The sequence below is a fragment of the Lepisma saccharinum genome, chromosome 3 (genome assembly GCF_977018435.1).
Source record: "Lepisma saccharinum chromosome 3, izLepSacc3.1, whole genome shotgun sequence".
In the NCBI taxonomy this organism is placed as follows: domain Eukaryota; kingdom Metazoa; phylum Arthropoda; class Insecta; order Zygentoma; family Lepismatidae; genus Lepisma; species Lepisma saccharinum.
This window is the reverse complement of record NC_139231.1, coordinates 28,188,319-28,209,262: the sequence shown is the minus strand read 5'-3', so window position 1 is coordinate 28,209,262 and position 20,944 is coordinate 28,188,319. Positions and strand designations below refer to the sequence as shown.

Genomic DNA, 20,944 nt, shown 5'->3' with positions numbered 1-20,944 from the left:
ACGGTAAATGTGTGTATATAAAACAAATTACCATATTTACTAGCTACGTGAAAAAGTATAATATCACGTGAAAAAAGTCAGTTATTAAAAACAACTATAAAAATAAAAGTTTCAGTCGCGCGAAATTATTATACGTTATTTTTTACCGGATTCTCAACAATAGATCACTTAAATTGTGAAAATTGCAAGTGACGTAAAAAAGTGATGTGCAAATTTTAAGTTTTTTTTGAGTTCCGATATCTTTTCTGTTGTTTACGATCGTCTTTTCAAAAGTCTTATTTTCACAGCACCGATTAGTCAACTATCACGTTCAGACATCATATCCGAGGTTAAGATGATATTAAACTTGCAATTTAATGTAATAGCAGCACGTTCGGCATCAAATTTCCCATGTATTTAAATGGGAGAATAAATGCCGATCAAAAGCGTGGGGACACAACAGGGCTGCTGCCACCTACAATAGTTCACTTTGCCCATTCCTATCAAGATGTGGGATTCTTCTACATCGCTGGGATACGTCACTCTGTTATGCTTATTATTAAGAATGATGAGCTTATATTTGAAAAGTTGTCACATATAGATAAGCTTTCTCCAAGCGGCGGACAGATGATATTACTCACAGGTGGGATCGCATCTGGAAATACTTTTGTTTTGAATTACCTTGCTTCTTCTTTTCTTCTTCTTCTTCATGCCCCTCACCGCTGGAATGGTAGCAGTCTTGGGCAACGGTCTGAGAACTTTGAGGGCTAGAAGTTCGCACACTAATATAAACTGCACTATATTGGTTCACACTTCACTTCACTGTCACTATAATACAGTAATGATGAGGGATGGAGTCAAAAGCGAAGGTCGCACTGTCGGGTAAATCCATAGAGAATCCACATTATAGAGGGGGAAGGAGATGAAAGTAGAGTGGGCAAGGAGAAGGGGAAAGCAACCTTGTGTCGAAGGAGTCTGTGGAGGAGTGCCTGTCGTTGGGTGTTCCATAGCGGGCATTGGAAAAATAAGTGGGTGGGGGTTTGTTTATGTTCTCCGCATGTGCAATTGGGGGAAGGAGTTTGATGTATTCGTGCCAGATGTTCGTTTGTGGTCACGTGTCCCGTTCTTAGGCGTAGGATACAGGTGATCACTTCACGAGGCATTTTTAAATGATGAAACCAGGGTCGAATAGGGAGTTTATCATAGAACCATTTGTAAGTAGTGGTTTTTGCCACTGCGTCATGGACCCAATTTTCCCACTGAGAGTGAATTTTTTTTTTGACCCGTGGGAGAAGATCAGTATAGGCAAGTCGTATAGGAGAGGGGAGAGGGACGTCCACAGCTGTTTTGGCATAATGATCCACAAGGTCTTGATGGGGATTAAGATTGCTATGAGCTTTGACATAGGTAAACTGTACGCGTTGGGCTTTGTTTTGGAGGTGAAAATACTCTTGTAAAATTAAGACGGGAAAGAGTTGCAACCGGTAAGCATCCTTACCACAACGAGCGATCGTGAGTAAGACGCTGAGGGCATCTGTGAGAATTAAAGTTTGCGTGTATTGTGCTTCACGGGCATGGATCAAGGCCTGATAAATGGCATAGCACTCTGCCGAGTAAATAGACGCTTCTGATGATAATGAAAATTGTCGTACAACATTGTATTGAGGGACATAGAAGGCACATCCAACGCGGTCGGCATTCTTGGACCCGTCTGTGTAGATAAAAGTATGGTCGGGCCAGAGTTCTTTGTAATATTCGTGTCGACCGAAATCAGTAAAGTTAATATTGGGGAGAGGGGCGGTGAGTATTGGTAAAGTGTATATCAAAGGGGATGTAAATGTAAAGCTGAGATGGTAGGCGTCGCGATCAATATTATAACAAAATAAAAAGAAAAGCCGAGGGCGAGAGCGATCGAGAGTTAAATTTGCTTCCAGTTGGCGTTGAATAGCGAACTCGGTATTGAAGGGATGAGAGTGTCGTTCCCATGTTTTCAATATGTATTTCGTGGTATTGTATTGATATCGGAATGAGAGCGGCGGTTCAGTACTTTCTCCATAAACGCTTACATTGGGACTGGATGCCATTAATCCGAGGCAAAGGCGGAGTGCCTGACGTTGTAAGATATCCATTTTTTGGAGCCAGCGATCAGGCATCCCTCCCAATACGGGTGCCGAATAGTCAAAAAGTGAGCGAAAGCAATTCTTATAAAATAATAGCATAATGGAGGGGTGGCCCCCCCATTTGGTAGTGGCCAGCCCTTTCAAAATGTTGATCAATTTTTTCCCTCTTGTGTGCAAATATTGAAGATGCGGTTGCCAAGTTAATTTACGGTCGAAATGGATACCTAAGTATTTACAGGTTTGGACCACCGGAGAATTACCTTGCAAGCTTTGGATTTGCGACTTTTAACACAGATGCTGTGACAAAAAGCATTACACAGTCTAATATGCACGCTATTTTAGAAGTGCTGGATGAGTTTCCTGAGGGAATTTTATTTTAGGAAGGGGTTGGAATTGTCTTAGCCTTAAATGTTGTTCAAAGACCAAAAATATGTAATCGGGGCCATTTTAAGGAGGGGGTTTTAGTTATCACTTTGCCCCCCCCCCCTCCGAGTTCTTTACTGCTTACATTTGAAAATTTTGAATTTCTCAAAATTTCCGGAGGGGCTGTAGCCCGATCAGCCCCCCCTCCCCTCTGCGTACGCCAGTGTTCTCCGTCATATCTTCTTTCCTAAGTCTGGAAAATTTAGAAAACGCCCACATGTCTCTTGTGCAATGTTGTTCTTTGAGTCATTAGGGGTATCAACTGTCTCCCCCAAAGGTTTTTGATTGAATATGCACAGTAAGGCTAATCGGGACTGGATCTACAGTTTAAAGTGGGATCTGAACCACTATGTGCCTTCACTTGGTATCGAACCCGAGCCCCTTGATTACAAGGCGACGACGCTACCACTGCGTTTACGCTTGAACAGGCCACCGAAAAATCAGTTTTCATAATGTACCAGCCTTCCATGCTAGTTCATTTGCAACGTTCCGTAAGTCCGTGGTGAAAAAGAGATAAACGTGGCTTCCCCTACCCCTTTAGTCATATAACATCGCTCCCCTTTACGTCTAAATGTATGCGATCTTCCTGCTGGAGCCAATAATGAATCGTCATCTGACATAACTTTAAATGGCTTTCCATCGCTCGCCCCCGCAAATGTCATATAAAACTAACGATAAAAGTGCACTCGATCTAAGCCAAGCGTCAAGCTAAGTTTGAAGCAGGTCTTATGTATCAATCCGCGAGAACTGAGCTCAGAATCTTCCGTGCCACTCTTGCCTCAACCGCCGGGCTGCTTACATCGCAGACAAAAGGGTTAATAAGCACAAACATCACACGTCGAACTTATGGTACAGTGGGATCCATGAGTATTACCATACAAATTGTCCATCATGTTCGTGCACTTTATTTAACACAATATCAAGAATTAAAAGAAAACTCAAAACAACCTGTTGACAACTTCTGCACCAGTATACATAAAAGTCCATCGCTTAGAAACACGAAGGATGAAAGAGAAAAATTAATGAAAATATAACAATTTGCACGGTAATACTCGTGGATCCCACTGTACAGCGCATATCGATAATAGCATGATATTGGGTGCGTTCCGAAAGTCTTAACGAAACGAACGCATTCAACGAAAATAACTGGGCTCGTGAATCTGGTGAAACCAGTTATTTTACGGACTTATGGGACACTCTAGGCGAAAGCGCAGGCGCAGCGTTTTGTTTAGGCAAAGTTTCCGCATGGCGTCAGCATAAGGAATGTCCTTATGGCAAAAATAAACTCTATTATGGCTACTGTTATTCATTTTAATCACATTCTAAGAACGGTCAAGGCATACTTATCTTGTGCATGTTGCTTCATATCGCTATCTGTTAAAATTATAATACATTTTCCGAACTAGTGCACTTTGAATCCATCAGCACGCGCTTTGTATGCAAGGAGCAGACGATTTTCACGGAACAAACCAGCATCCTGGCCCGTGCGTTTGGTGAATCTCGTTCTTGCACGAAACGCACGGAATGCGACTTTTGGGACAGCATAATGAAACGCACGGAAGCACTTATGGAACGGCCAGTTACCATAACTCGTTTAACGCGTTAAACTCGTGCGACTTTCGGAACGGGCCCAATAGTCTTCCAAGACTTACTTATCGCACATTTCAAAAATAACTTTTGGTTCAAGCCCGGCACTTCTCCTTCTGAAGGTGGACAAAATATTTTCGTTGTTAGGAGAGGCTTGTTTGGTTTAGGTCTCAGAATAAATAGTATTCATAAAGCCTAGAAGGGTGCGATCAGTTATAACATGTACTTTAGGGCCAACGCAAAACCTGTGCTACATCCTATCCTACAGCATCAAACATGTCACAGCTGATCTCACATAGTTCGAGGAGAAGCATTATCATTTTTCACATAGAAATGATTCGAGAGTAGGATATGATACCTGATTTGGTGCTGTTTATTTTTACGCGTAGCAAGGCAGAGCGCGATAAACGGCTTTGCAGGAAAATTCCAATTAACCATGTTCAAAGTATCGAGTTCTCAAAGCTTTTTTCTCTATTGCATCAACGATTTGACATACTGGAAACGCCTTGGCGTGATTCAATGAAGCGGGTCTTGGTAATTGTCCAATAGCGCACAACATTTTGGTAGATCGATGAGCATAAATGTCTTTTTACCAAGAAGGTATATAATACTTAACTCAACATGTTCTCAGCATAATTAAATAATGGCATGGGATGATGTGCAAAGATAAATGAAGGACAAGAAAATACGTGGTCGTTATTGTTGTGTTGCGGCACTGGACATATAACAGGTTGGTCTAGTGTATTCCCTTGGTCTGCTGCAATTTTTCCATTGATGAACATAACATAGTGAATTAATTAATAATGTATTAAGTGAAGTATTGTGGATATCTTTTTGAGTAAATCTGCGGTGTGAAATGAGGACGTGGTGTGACATTTACAGTTAAAACATTCTTATTTCTACTGCAAATTTTAGATGTGCATCAACCTGCCTTGTATTTGAAACAGAATCTGACATCAGGTAATGAAAAATAACAAATGAAACATTAGGCAAATTGATGATTGATGGTAACAGTTTCATGCATCGGAGACACATTTCTTCAATTTTACACAAGAAACTACTTACGGAAATGAGTTTCTCAAAGGTTTACAACCTTCGTCGATATATATTCTGAAGGGTAAAATAACAAATGAAACATTGGGCAAATTGATGATTGTGATTGTGTAAACCTTTGTCGTGAAAGTGCAATACAGTTAGATGTACCAACTCAAAATGTCGTTTACAAATTTATTGCGAGTGAAACCGTTCGAAGAGTGGTTAAAACAGGGTGGCGACAAACCTGCGAAAAGTCGGGGAATTTTGTCTTGACAAATGTTTTATTGTTGAGGGAGGTTCAGCAGTTTTTTACTCCAACATAATATAAAAATCACTTTAGGTACTAGTTTACTAACCTTCGGACAGATTTCTACAGAAGAAACTACTTACCGTAATAAGTTCCTGTAGTATTGTCTAACATCGGGAAGGTGTTTTGTGTGAAATTCAGGTAAGTTTTCCCTATCCTGGAAACGAATTTCTTCAAATTTAGAACTTTGGGGGCACTTGACTCCGGCCAATTTCCAACATGCCTTTAACAGGGAATCTATAGAAAAAGCCGGGGAGCCGGAGCGGAGGCGGGGCCGCGTTAGCGGTTGGGGTCGGTAAGTCAATTACCCCAAGGGTGGAGCCGGGAATCGGTGGGAAATTTGAGTCAAAAATTTCAAACTAAAATAATTTTTTGGTTTAAATTTCGCACTGATTCCGGGAAGGATAGCCCCAAAAACCATTCACAGAGTGTTCCGTGAAGCAGATAGGTAAGTACGAATGTCAAGAATTGACGAAACTCAGAAATAGGTGTCCGAAGGATAGTAAACATTTGCCAAACACTCCCCCCCATTGAAATATTGGTAAAATTTTCGTATCTGCAAAACATATTTCTTCAATTTTACAGGAGAAAGTACGATAAAAATCTGATAGTCCCCGGACACCTATAACTTTTTCGTTTTGTGAATTTTTGACATTCGTACTTAACTGATCTGCTTTGCGGAACATTCTTGAAGGTGCATTCACGTTTTTTTGATGAAAGTAATTGCATTTTTTTTTAAAAAAAGTGTTTTTGTAACTGAAGAACATACATTTCCGCAAACGGTTTGTAGGGCTATGTGTCAATGGTTCGTGGGGCTATGCGAAAATGGTGTGTGGGGCTACGCATATCTTTTTCGAAACCAATTTTTAACTATTGTAACCTATATGTGACCTTACCTATCCTAACCTTACAGGAAATGGTTCGTGGGGCTATGAGTCAATGGTTGAATTTCCGCTATGAAACATTCCCACATCACACAAAACACCTTTCAGATGTTAGACAATGCTACAGGAACTTATTACCGTAAGTAGTTTCTTCTGTAAAAATGAAGAAATCTGTCCGGGGAATATCAGATTAGTACCGAAAGTACTTACCGAATTGACTTTCCATACACTTTTGAAAGGTCGTGGAAGTGTTTTTACCCATTGGTTAATTTATTTCGCCAGTAAATCATGTATTTTTGAAGATTAATGTCTCTCCAATGCACAAAAGCTGTTGCCTCTTATGTCCTTCCACTACATAAATCAAATGTTGCATGCATTCGATGAAGGAAACCCCGGTCAGTGTTTCCAACCACACCGTTGTTTTCCAAGGACATGACAATTTTAACTATGTTTGCCTAACCTTGCTATGCTTGGTTCGTGGGGCTATCCGTGAATGCTTCGTGGGGCTATCCGTGCATGGTTTGTGGGGCTACCTGCATGGTTCATGGGGTTTTCAAACCTGGAAAAAATACAAAATAAGTAACACGAAAGTAGGTATTTTTCGATGAGGAAGGTTGCAACACTGCATAACCACTGATCATTGACAACGCTAGTCAAGATTTTTCCACCATATTGCTTATAACGCAAGCGAAAACGAACAAACAAGAAGTACTCGATATGTCGAAAATTGAGATTATTTGCATGAAAAAAACGAAATGCCACCTTCAAGATTCCTAAGGAATGCAGAATGTAGTACGGGATACTGGCGACCAATGCGACATTGGGAAGTATGAGACATGATAATTTTCTCCACTGGGTATGGCAACACTGATGTTATGTGATGCTAGATCCACTTAGTGATAGGTAATTTAACCTGTGCACAAGATGCCTGCCCGGTAAGTAGACTCCTCGGTGTGCCTCGAAGGAGTGAAGAATAGTAAATATTTAACTGTGTACTAACATTCCCAAATAGTGTGTCTAGAATCAACTAACAGAACTACCCAACACATAATTTAGATCGAAAAAAACTGATGTAAGAAGAAAAGTGAGAGTCTCAAACTGGCCAAAAGTCACCAAGACAGGTGAAGGCCATTGATGAAACCAAGCAAGTAATTTAAACTGTGCCTCATTTGGAGGGAAAACTTGTGTGGTGTGATATCAATAGATGAAGATCTGTTTTCATGCATCAAAAGTAAAAATTGGAATCTGTCTTTGTGCTGTTGTTTCTCTGAAGATATCTGTCATAAACAGGTGACTTTAATTTTGTGTTACTATTATTATATTGAGTTTTAATAGAGTACATTAATTAATTGTTTGGGAATAATGTTAAACAAGTAGTTACATGATATTTCAAAGATGGTGAGTAGGGGAACTTTGAGACTGCCATTGGGGAGGTTGGAGACAGTGTCTCATTCCTCCAAAGTACATACACATTGACCAGATATAAAAATATTTAAATAATTGAGTTCAATATGAAATGGAAAATGATATCATATAAGTTTAGGTTTCCTTGTGTTACTATTTCAACAATTTTGGGACACGAGAAGTGTTGCACTGTTTGCAGTATAGGCTTAATTCATAATGTTTTGCATTTTGTAAGTTGTGATTTAAGATTTACAATATACGTAAATCCAGCAGAAGTTCTTCCTTGTGATGTTTCATATTCTGATAACATTCCCAAAATGTTATTGAAGATGACACAATTTGAATGGGTGATTATGTGGTAGCGTAATTTGCTTCTAAGAAAAAATGTGTTTTTTACATAGGCCATGGCTGAAAAATTTGAAAGTTTAAATCTGCATTTACCTGAGCATCTAATGGTTTATTTCAATCTGGCAAAGATGAAATGATTGTTTCATTCCACCTCAAGCACTGTCTCATTGCTCCCTAAATAAGGGAGGTTTGAGACATTGTGCAAGCCTCCAATTACACAAATTAGGCTCAAATACTAATTCCACTACAGCACAACATTTTGTATCAGTATATCCAATAAACTATGAGGTATCACATGAAATAACAGTTTTTACTTATGCCTTTAAAGTCAAGTTGTAAAATAGTGTTTTCCAAGAAGTGTCTCAAAGCTCCCCACTCTCCCCTACACTTATGTCTCCTTACAATAGGGGGGAGGAGCAAGTTTCACAATTGGATGTCTGTATTGTCCATCAGCTGTTCTCACTGTTACATCTCTTACTAACTTATCTGGTTCTGGATGAATTTCCACTACTCTTCCTAGCCTCTATTGCTGTGGAGGGGTAGATTCTTTCAACAACACGAGATCATCTATGTGTAGAGTCTCCTTTTTCTGCATGTATTTGGGCCGCTGCTGAATCCTTGACAAGTACTCTGTTGCCCACTGTTTCCAAAAATGTTGGATCATTTTTTGGATCAACTGCCATTTTGACAAACAATTGGACGTGGATGACGTAAATTCTGCCTGTGGTACAACCAGTACCGAATCGCCGTTTAAGTCATTTGGTTCAGTACTTAACACCATTAATGGCTTCGAGTTTAGACATGCCATGATTTGTGTCAGTAATCTGATGAACTGTTCATAAGTTACTAATGTTGATCCCATAACTTTTTTCAAGTGATATTTCACTGCTTTCACAGAAATTTCCCGTATTCCAGCCCAGTGTGCTGCTCCAGGTGGATTGAATTTCCATTGTATTCCTTGTGAGGCCGTAACATCTGACACTAATTGAATGTGCCCTTTTTGTTACAAGAATTGTGGTTTTTTTCAATTCTCTGTTTGCCCCTAGGAGGTTCATTGCACAGTCACTCAAGATCTGATTAGGCTTGCCGTGTCTGGCAAATCTTCGTAATGCAGTGATAAATGTAGGCGTTAATGCATCATTTACCACTTCCAAGTGAATTGCTTTTGTTGCAAGACACGCAAGAAGAGCGACGTATCCTCTGGTGATTTTTTGAAGATCTGAGTTGGTAACTCTTAGTTGAAAATGGGCAGCAGTAATCTACACCTGTATTTGCAAGTACTTGGCCTGGGTTGACGTGAGGGGCTGGCAAGGAATCCATGAGTTGAGTTGCTGTCAACTGCTTTTCCTTGAAACGTTCTTTGCACTTGAATACAATTTTTTCTGATTAAGTCTCGCCCTTGTACAATGTATGTAACGCTATGGAATATGGTGAAAAATACTGGGATCGAACCTCTGTCGTGAAAAGGCGGAATGCCATGAAAATGCAGTGCCCCGCACCTCCACCATTATGTATCGTTCAGATGGGGTTTGAAGGTCCCCAAGTCAACCGTTAGGGTAGCGTAGCTCAGACGTAGGGGGTTTTGCTGTAAGAGAACATATTAGGTTCTAAGGTAAAGCCTTAATTCTAAAGTGGTGATACCTGTAAGGCGTAGACACAATGAAACACCTTATAAATAATAACAATGGTTTATAAATATAAAAGAGCGTACTTGATATGATGGAGGAAATCTCAACCTAAGAGTTAAAGGCAAGGAATCACTTGGAAGAAAGGGATAAGAGATTAGCGATACTTATAAGTTGTAGACCAGTTCCATCTTCCATTAGCATGTAGACAGTCTGGACACGGCTGGGTGGTTAGCCATCTAGGTGTGGAGAATGGACTGGCAGCACCTCCGGCTACACCTCAGATCTATCACTGGACTTCCACACCTCTGGTCTTGCAACTAGGGTATTTATATGTCGGGTGTGGTCTTTGTAACCTTGTTCAGGGCTACTGTCCTCATCTTGCATCAGCCTAGGTATTTTTACTCGTCGATTCTAAGGTCAGCCTCAGGAAGTCTGGAAGGCCAAGGTTAGACGATCGTATCAGGTGGCCTTGGCATTGAGTGCTCAAGGCTGGAGGGAGTGACATCACTCATAGTAACAGCTGAGCTCACGGCCACAGGGAGTCACATCGCTCATGATAACAGCTGCAACAACCTTCGGTAGAGACCACAGCTTCCTCTCGTTACTGACCTTACTTCTGGCAAGGTTATATAGAATGCACATAGCCAGTGATGAATTTCGATGATGCAATCCACAATGCTTCCTGTTGTGAACCGCACCCATCTAAGGTGACTAAGTTCACTGGATCTATGTACATGCAAAATGTGCATGTTACAACTTGAATACAATTTTTTCTGATTAAGTCTCGCCCTTGTACAATCCAAAAATGGGTAACATTATAATATAAGGCAGACGGATTTCTTCAAATTTACAGGAAAAAGTACTTACGGAAATCATTTTCTGTAACGTTGTGGAAGTTCGTGAATGTAGTTTTGATCCATTTTAATGCGAATACATGTTGTTTCATGCGAAAATCTCTGTCGGACATGCTGTTTCTGCCGTCATTTGTTTTCTGCATGAGAGCACAATGTTCCGTGTGTTAGATGATGTAATCGCATAGTGAGTGTTTTCACTAGAACATGACGTGTCGAGTATTTTTTTTTGTTTTAACTATGCTTGCCTAACCTAACCTTACGGAAAATGGTTTTTGGGGCTAACGTCAATGGTTTTTGAGGCTAATGTCAATGGTTTGTGGGGCTAACGTCAATGGTTTGTGAGGTATTAGCAGAATTTCAAATCCGGGCACGAAAGTAGGTATTTTCCGTTGAGCGAGGTTGCAACACTTCATAAATCGACAAAACACTCGCACAACATGCCCTGAACTAGTACGCTATCGCCCCCCCCCCCATAATGTGTTACAGAATTGAAATAACAAGTAACAGTAAGTACTCGTAAATGTAAGAAATGGACATTATCTTAGAAATGCATTATTTCACCTTAGAAAATGTTCCGCATTCCAAAATAGTACGTTAGCAATGTAAAAAAGTCCGAAATATATGAATTATAGGTGTCTCCCCCATACTATAATAGTTCCCCAAAATGTTGCTGTAGGACAGCAAGAAGCAATTGTGAAACCACATGCAAATGTTTCAAATGTTCATGTTTTATAATGAGCTCTCTAAGTTTATGTTCACGAGGTAACAGGATGGGATGTTTTCTTATGAATTGTGCATTGTGTAAGCATCGTCCTACTCTCAAAATTCCCTCCTGATCCAAGAAAGGAGTCAAACGGAGTAAGGGGCTGTTCGAAGGCAAGGGATTCCCTTCTTTCAAATGCTTCATTTCTGAAGGCAATGCTGTGATTTGTGCTTGTTTCACTAGCAGGAGCAACACATGATTAATTCCTTGTGCAGAGAGAGGTCCAAACTGATGTTCATTAACACTACCCTTGGTGTTGTGCATAAATCTGAAGCACCAAGCTACTCTTCGTTGGAGCTTTGAAAAGGTTGAGTACTTGTTTACCAATAACTCCTCCACCTCGACGGAAGACTGTAACACGAGAAGACCCTTTTTCTTTCTCTCTACACCTCAGCTGTTTCTGCCTCCTTGTCCGTGCATGTAGGAAGGAAGGGCTGATGACATAACCAATGTGGGCTGAAAAATAAATATCACGTTCGAGCAGGGTTGAGGCAGAAATTCCCCTTGTCCCAAGATGAGCTTTCTTCTCTTCTCTGCACACGTAATGAGATGACACTGCTCGTTGATTCTGCCCATTAGAATCTATCCGAGTGACGTAATTCGTTGGTGCACCTACTGGACCTGCAAGTTTCTCAGGTCTTAATAGTAAGGGAACAATATCCGCATGAAATAAAATGTCAATTTTGCCTGGTTTATTGAAGGACGGGTTGGCAAGGTCAAGGTTATGTAAATGTGTCCACTAGTTATCAAAGGTGAATTGCTGTTTGGGCTAACCATTTGTGATCTTTTTCACAATGATGGCTTTGGTGGTGTACGTTTTGTCACCTGTTTTTGACTGAAACTGTAGGTCCACCATAGAACATGAAGTACCGATACATGTTACAGAAATACCTGATATGCCAACACTGATGTTTTCCTTCCAAAGGCCTAATTGTTGACTGCAGTTCTCCGTGACAAATGTGCACTCCGAATCTGTGTCCAGGAGGGCACAAAACTGCAGAATGTTGTGTCTATCTCTGACTCCCACGAGGCTGTACACAAGAGAACTACCTGCACTGGAATGGCTTTCTTTTTGTGGGCAATGTAGGACGATACTTGCTGCGTATGATTGGGAGGACAGGTATTTTCGATAGTATTGAAGTGAAGCGATGTGTGATGTTTTCTTGAACACCTTGTACACGAGTGCGAAGTGCATTTTCTGACGCTACAAATAGTCTTCAAACAGTTGTAACACACACCGTTGTTTTTTTACAAAGTAATACCAATCTTTCACGGACATTTATTAATACTCCTGACATGTATGCAACCTGTGTTGTCTGTGGCACTTAACACACAGTTTCAGCACCTGTATGATACAAATTTACATTCTTCCTCACCGATTGTTCACTGGATTTGGGAAGGAGTTTGTTGGACCTTGGGAAGCTGGAGGGCACTGTAGACGCTGCAAGACCTCTGCCACATACATCCAGGAATGAAATCAGGATCGTAGGCAGTTCTGTGTTTTTCAGTGAAAGTTCCTACTGTTGACGAGACTCTACATCCAATTTCTCGGTGGTGTGGAAGACCAAAATGGCATCCCATGCTTCCACAGGAATGTCCAACTCATTTAGTACATGCAACACGCAGAATTAAAGTTGGTGAGTTACCTGTGACCGAGTTTACTGGCACACAAGGTCGAATCACTATAGTGCATCTCAACCTTAAAAGTCAGTATGGGTTAAATGGAAAGAGGCCTTGCCAGATCAACAAACAGAGGCGCATTCAGTATAAGACATTCAGAACACTCCGTAACTGATATTCATTGACTTGAAGAAGCGATTTAACACGCACATAACTATTATGCGTTCTTTACCTCGAAGTTTACCAATACTGCATCTTTTTCCAGCTTCTCTATCCATTATTAAACGAAATATGTAACTTACATGCAATCCACAATTATCACCCAGCACACTACACTTCCTATGAACCGGGGCACCTGCCTGCAACTGAATTGTAACCTCGGTGGCGCGGCATGCAATAAATTTGATACGCGAGAAAGCCCACGTAAATAAACTACAATTGTGCAAAAAAGAACAGTGCTGTGAAGTAACAATGCATTCTAAAAATAACTTCAAACAATGGTCAACACTTTTCTCGCTTGGTCTGCACGTGTATCGTGACAAACCAAAAAGTTTATCACTAACAACTTTTTCGTGTTACAGTTTGATGATTTATACAAAATATCCAATGTAAATATATATAACTCTCTTCGTAAGCAAATTAGCTCACTCAGGCAAAGAATATCATATCTACAAACACCATAGATCCCATAGAGATAAAAGGGGCGAAGTGGCTTAAGCAGTTTGATATCTATGGCTTTTGAAGTATTTACTAGAAAAAAATTTAAGCATTTTGCAAAATTGCATAATTATGGAAATTTCAGATCATATGAATTTATGACAGATTATATAATGTCGTCAGTAAATAGAGCATAAAAAACTCTACAGGATAATGATTTCACTGATCACTGAAATTAATGACTTTTACATTTTGTAAATTTTGTAACATCTGGCAATGCAGCGGTCGTAGAGAAGGACAGATCTATACAGAGCTATTGGCAAAACGCATGTATTAGATAGAGAGGGAAGTAATCCATTTACTTCCATACTGACTTTTAAGGTTGAGACAGTCTATAGGCGTTTAATCATAATTTTCACAATTTTCCTTCTATTTTGGTCGAGCAGATTCCACGCTTCCTCGTAGTTTACATCCGTTATTGCGAAGGACTGGACTAACAATGCAGGTTCACCCTTTGATGGCGATTTCAAGTATTGCAGCTTCTGAGTGCCAGTGAGCTGTGGTGTTGTGCGCTGATGCCACGAATAGGTCCCGAAATGACAACCACTGATGAATATCACCGCTGAAAACTGACAAATTTAGTTTCGGTAACCGCCTGCCACTATTTGCATCACTGTTCCCGTGATAACTAGAGAAATGGTTTGCTTCTGTTACAGAGAGCCCATCAACTAAGGTATCTTGAACCATACTGAGTTCGTCGTAATACTTGGAGAACTCTGTTTTGCGAGGTTAACGAGTAATACACTGCAGTCTGCAATGAGCTGTTTGTCTATGTACACATGAGTCGTCACACTGTCTAGCATAGGTGAAACTGACTTATTTTCAATCTGCGTAACTTCCCGATTGAGGACTGTTTTGGACGCCTGCAACTGCTCCATCATGACTCTCCATACAAGAGACACAAAACGAATATGGTTGACCAAGGGTGTGGCACGTTGGCTCTGCTTCTGGCTTGTTTATTCCCGACGACGAACTACCGGAATACGTCCCGAACATGACAATTTTGACGCAATCCATTCCGGAGGACCATATGTTGAGTATCAGTTTGCAGAAAGCCTCTCACAACTTTTGCTAACTGGCTGCACTCCACCCTGACCCCAAATTATCTGTAATTTGTTGGTTCCTGCACGGTGCCTGAGGCGCACAGAGACGATATATACAGATATAAAATTACTACAATACAAATAGACTATGGACTACACAATAAACATGAAATACCGTCAATTCGGCAGTGGAATGTCTATCTACAGCGCACTTGTAACCACGTGCGAGTATCACAGTTCTTTACACGAATACTTCCTTACGACGACTTCTCGCCAACGCCCATACGTTTGTGCAGGCTCAGCTCTTGGGACATTCCCGAATTTCACGTGTGGGTGTAAGTTCCCATTCTTAACGTCTGCAGGAGGTTCAGCAGTTTTTTACTAGCACACATGCACAGATTTTTTGCTCCCACATAATATAATAATCACTTTACACTGAATGAATATACACAAACAGGAGAAAAGATAAAAACACACTAATTATATGTGCATTGTTCACTGAAAAAATGGATTGGATTTAGGGTGACCAGATTTTCTGGTACGAAAAGTGGGGCATCCACAGATGTGTACGAGTTGTGGGGAGAGGGGGGATTGCAGTTGTACAGCTATAACTAAAGGAGCACAGGTTAACTGCACTTCCTTTGCTCTTTGGCAAAGGAGAAGTCATTCTACTTACATGTCTCCTGAAATATTACACAATTCTCTTTATTCTGTTTTCTTCTTGATTTATTTTTTGTTATTTAACATCGCTTTTCTTTTGGCTAATTGCAACAATGAATATGAGTGATGATATAATTAAATTCATAAATGGACATTCACAAAGAACATCCATTCCCAGACCGGGATTCGATCCTAGGACCCCTGGAATCCTAGTGTTCAACCACTCCACCTCTTTCACAGGAATACAGTTTTGTGGTGCCTTAGGATCCTGATAGGGTACATTGGCACATGGTGGAAGGAGGACGGTAAGGGTTAGGGACCAGAATTGGAAGATCCATTCCTGTATATATTTCCCTTTTCATTTCTCTCTTTTTTTGTTCCTCCTCGTGCTTATCTTTTTAATTTTACAGATTAACCTTCATATCTCTCTTGTTCTTACTGTTCTTTTTGTGTTTCCTTACTTTCTTACCATAAAACATTAATACATTTTGAAACAATATTAAAATATTAATCAATACTGAGAATATATTTTTCTCTTGCCGCACCTGTAGTAATCAACTCATCAATGCATCAAACATGCAAATCCCCAGAATTGAGCTATTTTCAATTTTCAAAGCTCCCCTGCATATACTTTTAGTCATCACTTGGTACCTTTCATATCATATCATGAACAGACTGCATGCAATATCTGCTTCTAAGCAATAAATATATATAAACTTTACAGTAAGAATAAGGCTGCATACGAAACGATCTTGAAAATGTTTAATTCTGCAAGTATTTGTTTGTAAACTAATAATACTATTAATTGAAAAGACATTAACTGTTTCACAGAGGTAAACAATTTGTCTGGATGTTTTTCAGGACATTTCACAAGATGGTATTGAAAAATAGGACATATTTTGTTTTTTAGAGTAGCAGGACATGACCCTCAAACACGAGGGGTCCTGGGTTCGATACCTGGTGGAAGCACATAATGGTTCTGATCCCACTTTAAACTGTAGGTCCAGTCCCTATTAGCCTTACTGTGTATAAAGTGGACTTCAAACACCAAATCAATCAATCAATCAATGACCCTCAAACAAAGGACAGTCCTGTGAAAATAAGGAAGTCTGGTCACCTTAATTGAATTAACATTCTTCTTTAGTCTTAACTTTAAAATTAATCAAATATTTTATTTTGAACTGCCTGCATATGAAAAATCCCTGTAAAAATCCCCGCTATCTTGTTAATTGTAATAATTTTCCAATTTGAATATAAATCAAGGAGAAATGAAGTCTATGTTCTCATAAACTAAAAGATTCTTGATATAATCAATACCTGAAAGCTGTATGAGTTTATTATTTGCATATGTGGATTTATATCCGGGATAAAATGCAAAATTTGTCCTGGAAAAGGCTGGGAATTTCTACTTAACACAGGTTCCATGCACAATTTCCTGATTATTTTCATCATACTGGTGTGTCTGTAGCATTTTATAGGTTTGTCGCGTGTTACTCACAAATCCAGAATATAGAAAAGGAAAGTTAAAAATTGTACTTACGTATGTGAGTATAGTGCTCTTATTGTAGAACGACGTTTCAGAGATTGACTATCTCTTTCCTCAGGTTCGTATAAAAACTAAGTACTTGGCATAGTACTGCGTCAAAAATGTAATATGAGGATTGTGGTTAAGGGTTGGTTAGGGTACATTTAAAATATTAAGTTTTTGCTATTAGAAGTACATAAAAACCAAGCCGTTCCCTAATAAAACTTGTACAGTAAACCTATTCACAGGTAAAAAAGTTAAAAAAGTTAAAATTCTAAAAACCCTGCATAATCACAATGCGACCTGCAGGTTTGGTCTTTCCTACCCAACTGTGCTTATCTATCCACATGAAGGTCAATTCTCAACGAATATTTCCCCTCCCCTTAATTTTCTCGTTTCCCCTTATTACGTCACAAATCCAACGTGAATTCACGTTCCTCTCTTGCAGCTTGCATAACTTCCGGAGTGACGTGGAAACCGATATTGGGTTCAATCTTCCAGGCTTTATCCCATTTTTTGAGGAAATTGATCCACCCTTCTTCCAAATTTCCTTCGTCCCTATTAAGATTATTCTCCCCCCCCTACAAATACTCGCTGTTTCATACACGTTTCTTCCTAATTTCCTCCCCTCTTTTCTGATTACCTCTTTTTTTGCGATTCTATGCCCACTTTCCAAAATATGTTCTGAGAGACCCGTTTTGGGAACTTTTTCCCTTATGTCCTTTTCATGCTCGCTCCATCTTTTACCCATATTTCGGCCCGTCTGTCCTATGTACTCCTTCCCGCATTGGCATTCTATTCGATAAACCCCCTTCTGTTTTTCCGGTATTTCCCTAGTTGTCTTTCCTTTCTTATAATCGGTGAAGTATTTTTCTACATTCTTTGGTGCTTTCATCCCGCAGACGATTCCAAAATCTCTCGTTATTTTTCCGATTTTTTCCGATACGGATTGATGGTAAGGGATGCCAACGTACTTTACCCTCCTATTTTCGATTTTTTCCCCTTCTTTTTGATCCCCTTCTTTCCTAATAATTTTCCGTGCTCTCTCCGCAATCTTATCCATTTCTCTATTTGTGTATCCGTTTTTTAATCCTGTTTTTCTTATCCACCGAATTTCGTTGTCTTTTTCTTTTTCATTATTGCATAGTCTACCGGCCCTAATAAAAAAATTAAGGAATACGTTTTTCTTTGTTATTTCGGGGTGCGCCGATTCCTTGTTAATATATAAGTTCCCCGATAGGGGTTTATGATGTACTCCTGTTCTAATCCTATTCCCTTCTTTCAAGATACTAAGATCCAGGAAATTGATTTTTCCATCGCTTAAGTTTTCCCTAGTGAAGTTTATTCTTTCGTCTTGTTTTTCTAATTCTTCAAAAACCCTGTTCAGTGCTAACCCCTTTCCTATAATCAAGATATCATCAACGTATCTCCCATAATATTTAATACCCATTCCTGTTTTTTCCAAAGCTGCCTTCTCAATGAAGTGCATAAAAATGCTCGCTACTATACCCGAAATGGGGTTTCCCATCGCCAAGCCTTCTTTTTGTCTATAAATACTGTCATTGACATAGAAAAAGTTATATTCCGTTACAAGGTTATACCCTATTAATAAGATTAGAAGAGAGATCAAAAAAGGGGTAGAGACAAGCATTACATTAGGCACAAGCGAAAAGAAAATCCTTATTAAGGAAATTAAAGTTGGCAACATACCAATTGCTTTTGGAATACCTAAGACACACAAACAAGGCATACCACTTAGACCTATTATACCAACATACGAACATCCGGGATATGGGCTAGCAAAATTGCTGGTAAAAAGAATAAGGAAGGTTAATGAGAACACCCAATATAGCGTTAGGAATGCCGTAGAAGTTAAAGAATGTATAGAAAATCTGGAAATTGATGACGAGGATACAATAAGTAGTTTTGATGTTGTTAACTTATACCCAAGTGTACCGAGGGGGCGGGCGGGAGATTGTTTACTAAGGTGGCTGTTAGAAAAAGGAATAGACATTCTAACTGCTTGGGAATATGTACGATGGTATAACCTTGTAACGGAATATAACTTTTTCTATGTCAATGACAGTATTTATAGACAAAAAGAAGGCTTGGCGATGGGAAACCCCATTTCGGGTATAGTAGCGAGCATTTTTATGCACTTCATTGAGAAGGCAGCTTTGGAAAAAACAGGAATGGGTATTAAATATTATGGGAGATACGTTGATGATATCTTGATTATAGGAAAGGGGTTAGCACTGAACAGGGTTTTTGAAGAATTAGAAAAACAAGACGAAAGAATAAACTTCACTAGGGAAAACTTAAGCGATGGAAAAATCAATTTCCTGGATCTTAGTATCTTGAAAGAAGGGAATAGGATTAGAACAGGAGTACATCATAAACCCCTATCGGGGAACTTATATATTAACAAGGAATCGGCGCACCCCGAAATAACAAAGAAAAACGTATTCCTTAATTTTTTTATTAGGGCCGGTAGACTATGCAATAATGAAAAAGAAAAAGACAACGAAATTCGGTGGATAAGAAAAACAGGATTAAAAAACGGATACACAAATAGAGAAATGGATAAGATTGCGGAGAGAGCACGGAAAATTATTAGGAAAGAAGGGGATCAAAAAGAAGGGGAAAAAATCGAAAATAGGAGGGTAAAGTACGTTGGCATCCCTTACCATCAATCCGTATCGGAAAAAATTGGAAAAATAACGAGAGATTTTGGAATCGTCTGCGGGATGAAAGCACCAAAGAATGTAGAAAAATACTTCACCGATTATAAGAAAGGAAAGACAACTAGGGAAATACCGGAAAAACAGAAGGGGGTTTATCGAATAGAATGCCAATGCGGGAAGGAGTACATAGGACAGACGGGCCGAAATATGGGTAAAAGATGGAGCGAGCATGAAAAGGACATAAGGGAAAAAGTTCCCAAAACGGGTCTCTCAGAACATATTTTGGAAAGTGGGCATAGAATCGCAAAAAAAGAGGTAATCAGAAAAGAGGGGAGGAAATTAGGAAGAAACGTGTATGAAACAGCGAGTATTTGTAGGGGGGGGGGAGAATAATCTTAATAGGGACGAAGGAAATTTGGAAGAAGGGTGGATCAATTTCCTCAAAAAATGGGATAAAGCCTGGAAGATTGAACCCAATATCGGTTTCCACGTCACTCCGGAAGTTATGCAAGCTGCAAGAGAGGAACGTGAATTCACGTTGGATTTGTGACGTAATAAGGGGAAACGAGAAAATTAAGGGGAGGGGAAATATTCGTTGAGAATTGACCTTCATGTGGATAGATAAGCACAGTTGGGTAGGAAAGACCAAACCTGCAGGTCGCATTGTGATTATGCAGGGTTTTTAGAATTTTAACTTTTTTAACTTTTTTACCTGTGAATAGGTTTACTGTACAAGTTTTATTAGGGAACGGCTTGGTTTTTATGTACTTCTAATAGCAAAAACTTAATATTTTAAATGTACCCTAACCAACCCTTAACCACAATCCTCATATTACATTTTTGACGCAGTACTATGCCAAGTACTTAGTTTTTATACGAACCTGAGGAAAGAGATAGTCAATCTCTGAAACGTCGTTCTACAATAAGAGCACTATACTCACATACGTAAGTACAATTTTTAACTTTCCTTTTCTATATTCTGCTGTGTCTGGTTTGATACTCATGGAAATCATTGTAATACATTCAGGTGCCACATTATCAACTATTTGATTGCAGTGGGAACTTAGTAATTTTTTCTGCAATTAAAACATGGATATTTTTTGTAAATTTATCCAAAGAATTTTCCTTTCTGTGTACATATTCGAATAGCTGATTTAAATATATTCTGTTGACAATTGTCCCATGATGACAACTTGTCAGCTTACTCGAATTTTGGTAACAAATAGTTGATACTCAGTGAACAAGTTACCCCAAAATTCATTGTGCGAAATCATGCCCACTGCTATGATTCTGGCAATCATTTTTGAGAGTGTTGTAAACATTCTTGATAAGCATTGCACTTAGTCTCTCTGGCAGTGATTCA

General features: G+C 39.4%; 1 protein-coding gene across 2 annotated transcripts in view; it reads left to right on the top strand.

Moving 5' to 3' along the window:
• Positions 1–4,704: 4,704 nt before the first annotated feature.
• LOC145985732 (uncharacterized) overlaps positions 4,705–20,944 on the top strand; it is a 49,966-nt gene continuing 33,726 nt past the window's right edge. Inside the window, exon 1 of one of the 2 annotated variants that reach the window (XM_083119789.1) lies at positions 4,705–4,839. The gene's annotated coding sequence lies outside the window, so the exon portion shown is untranslated. Of the gene's footprint in view, positions 4,840–4,975; positions 5,070–20,944 lie in introns of those variants that run through there. The other variant, XM_083119788.1, reaches the window with a different exon arrangement.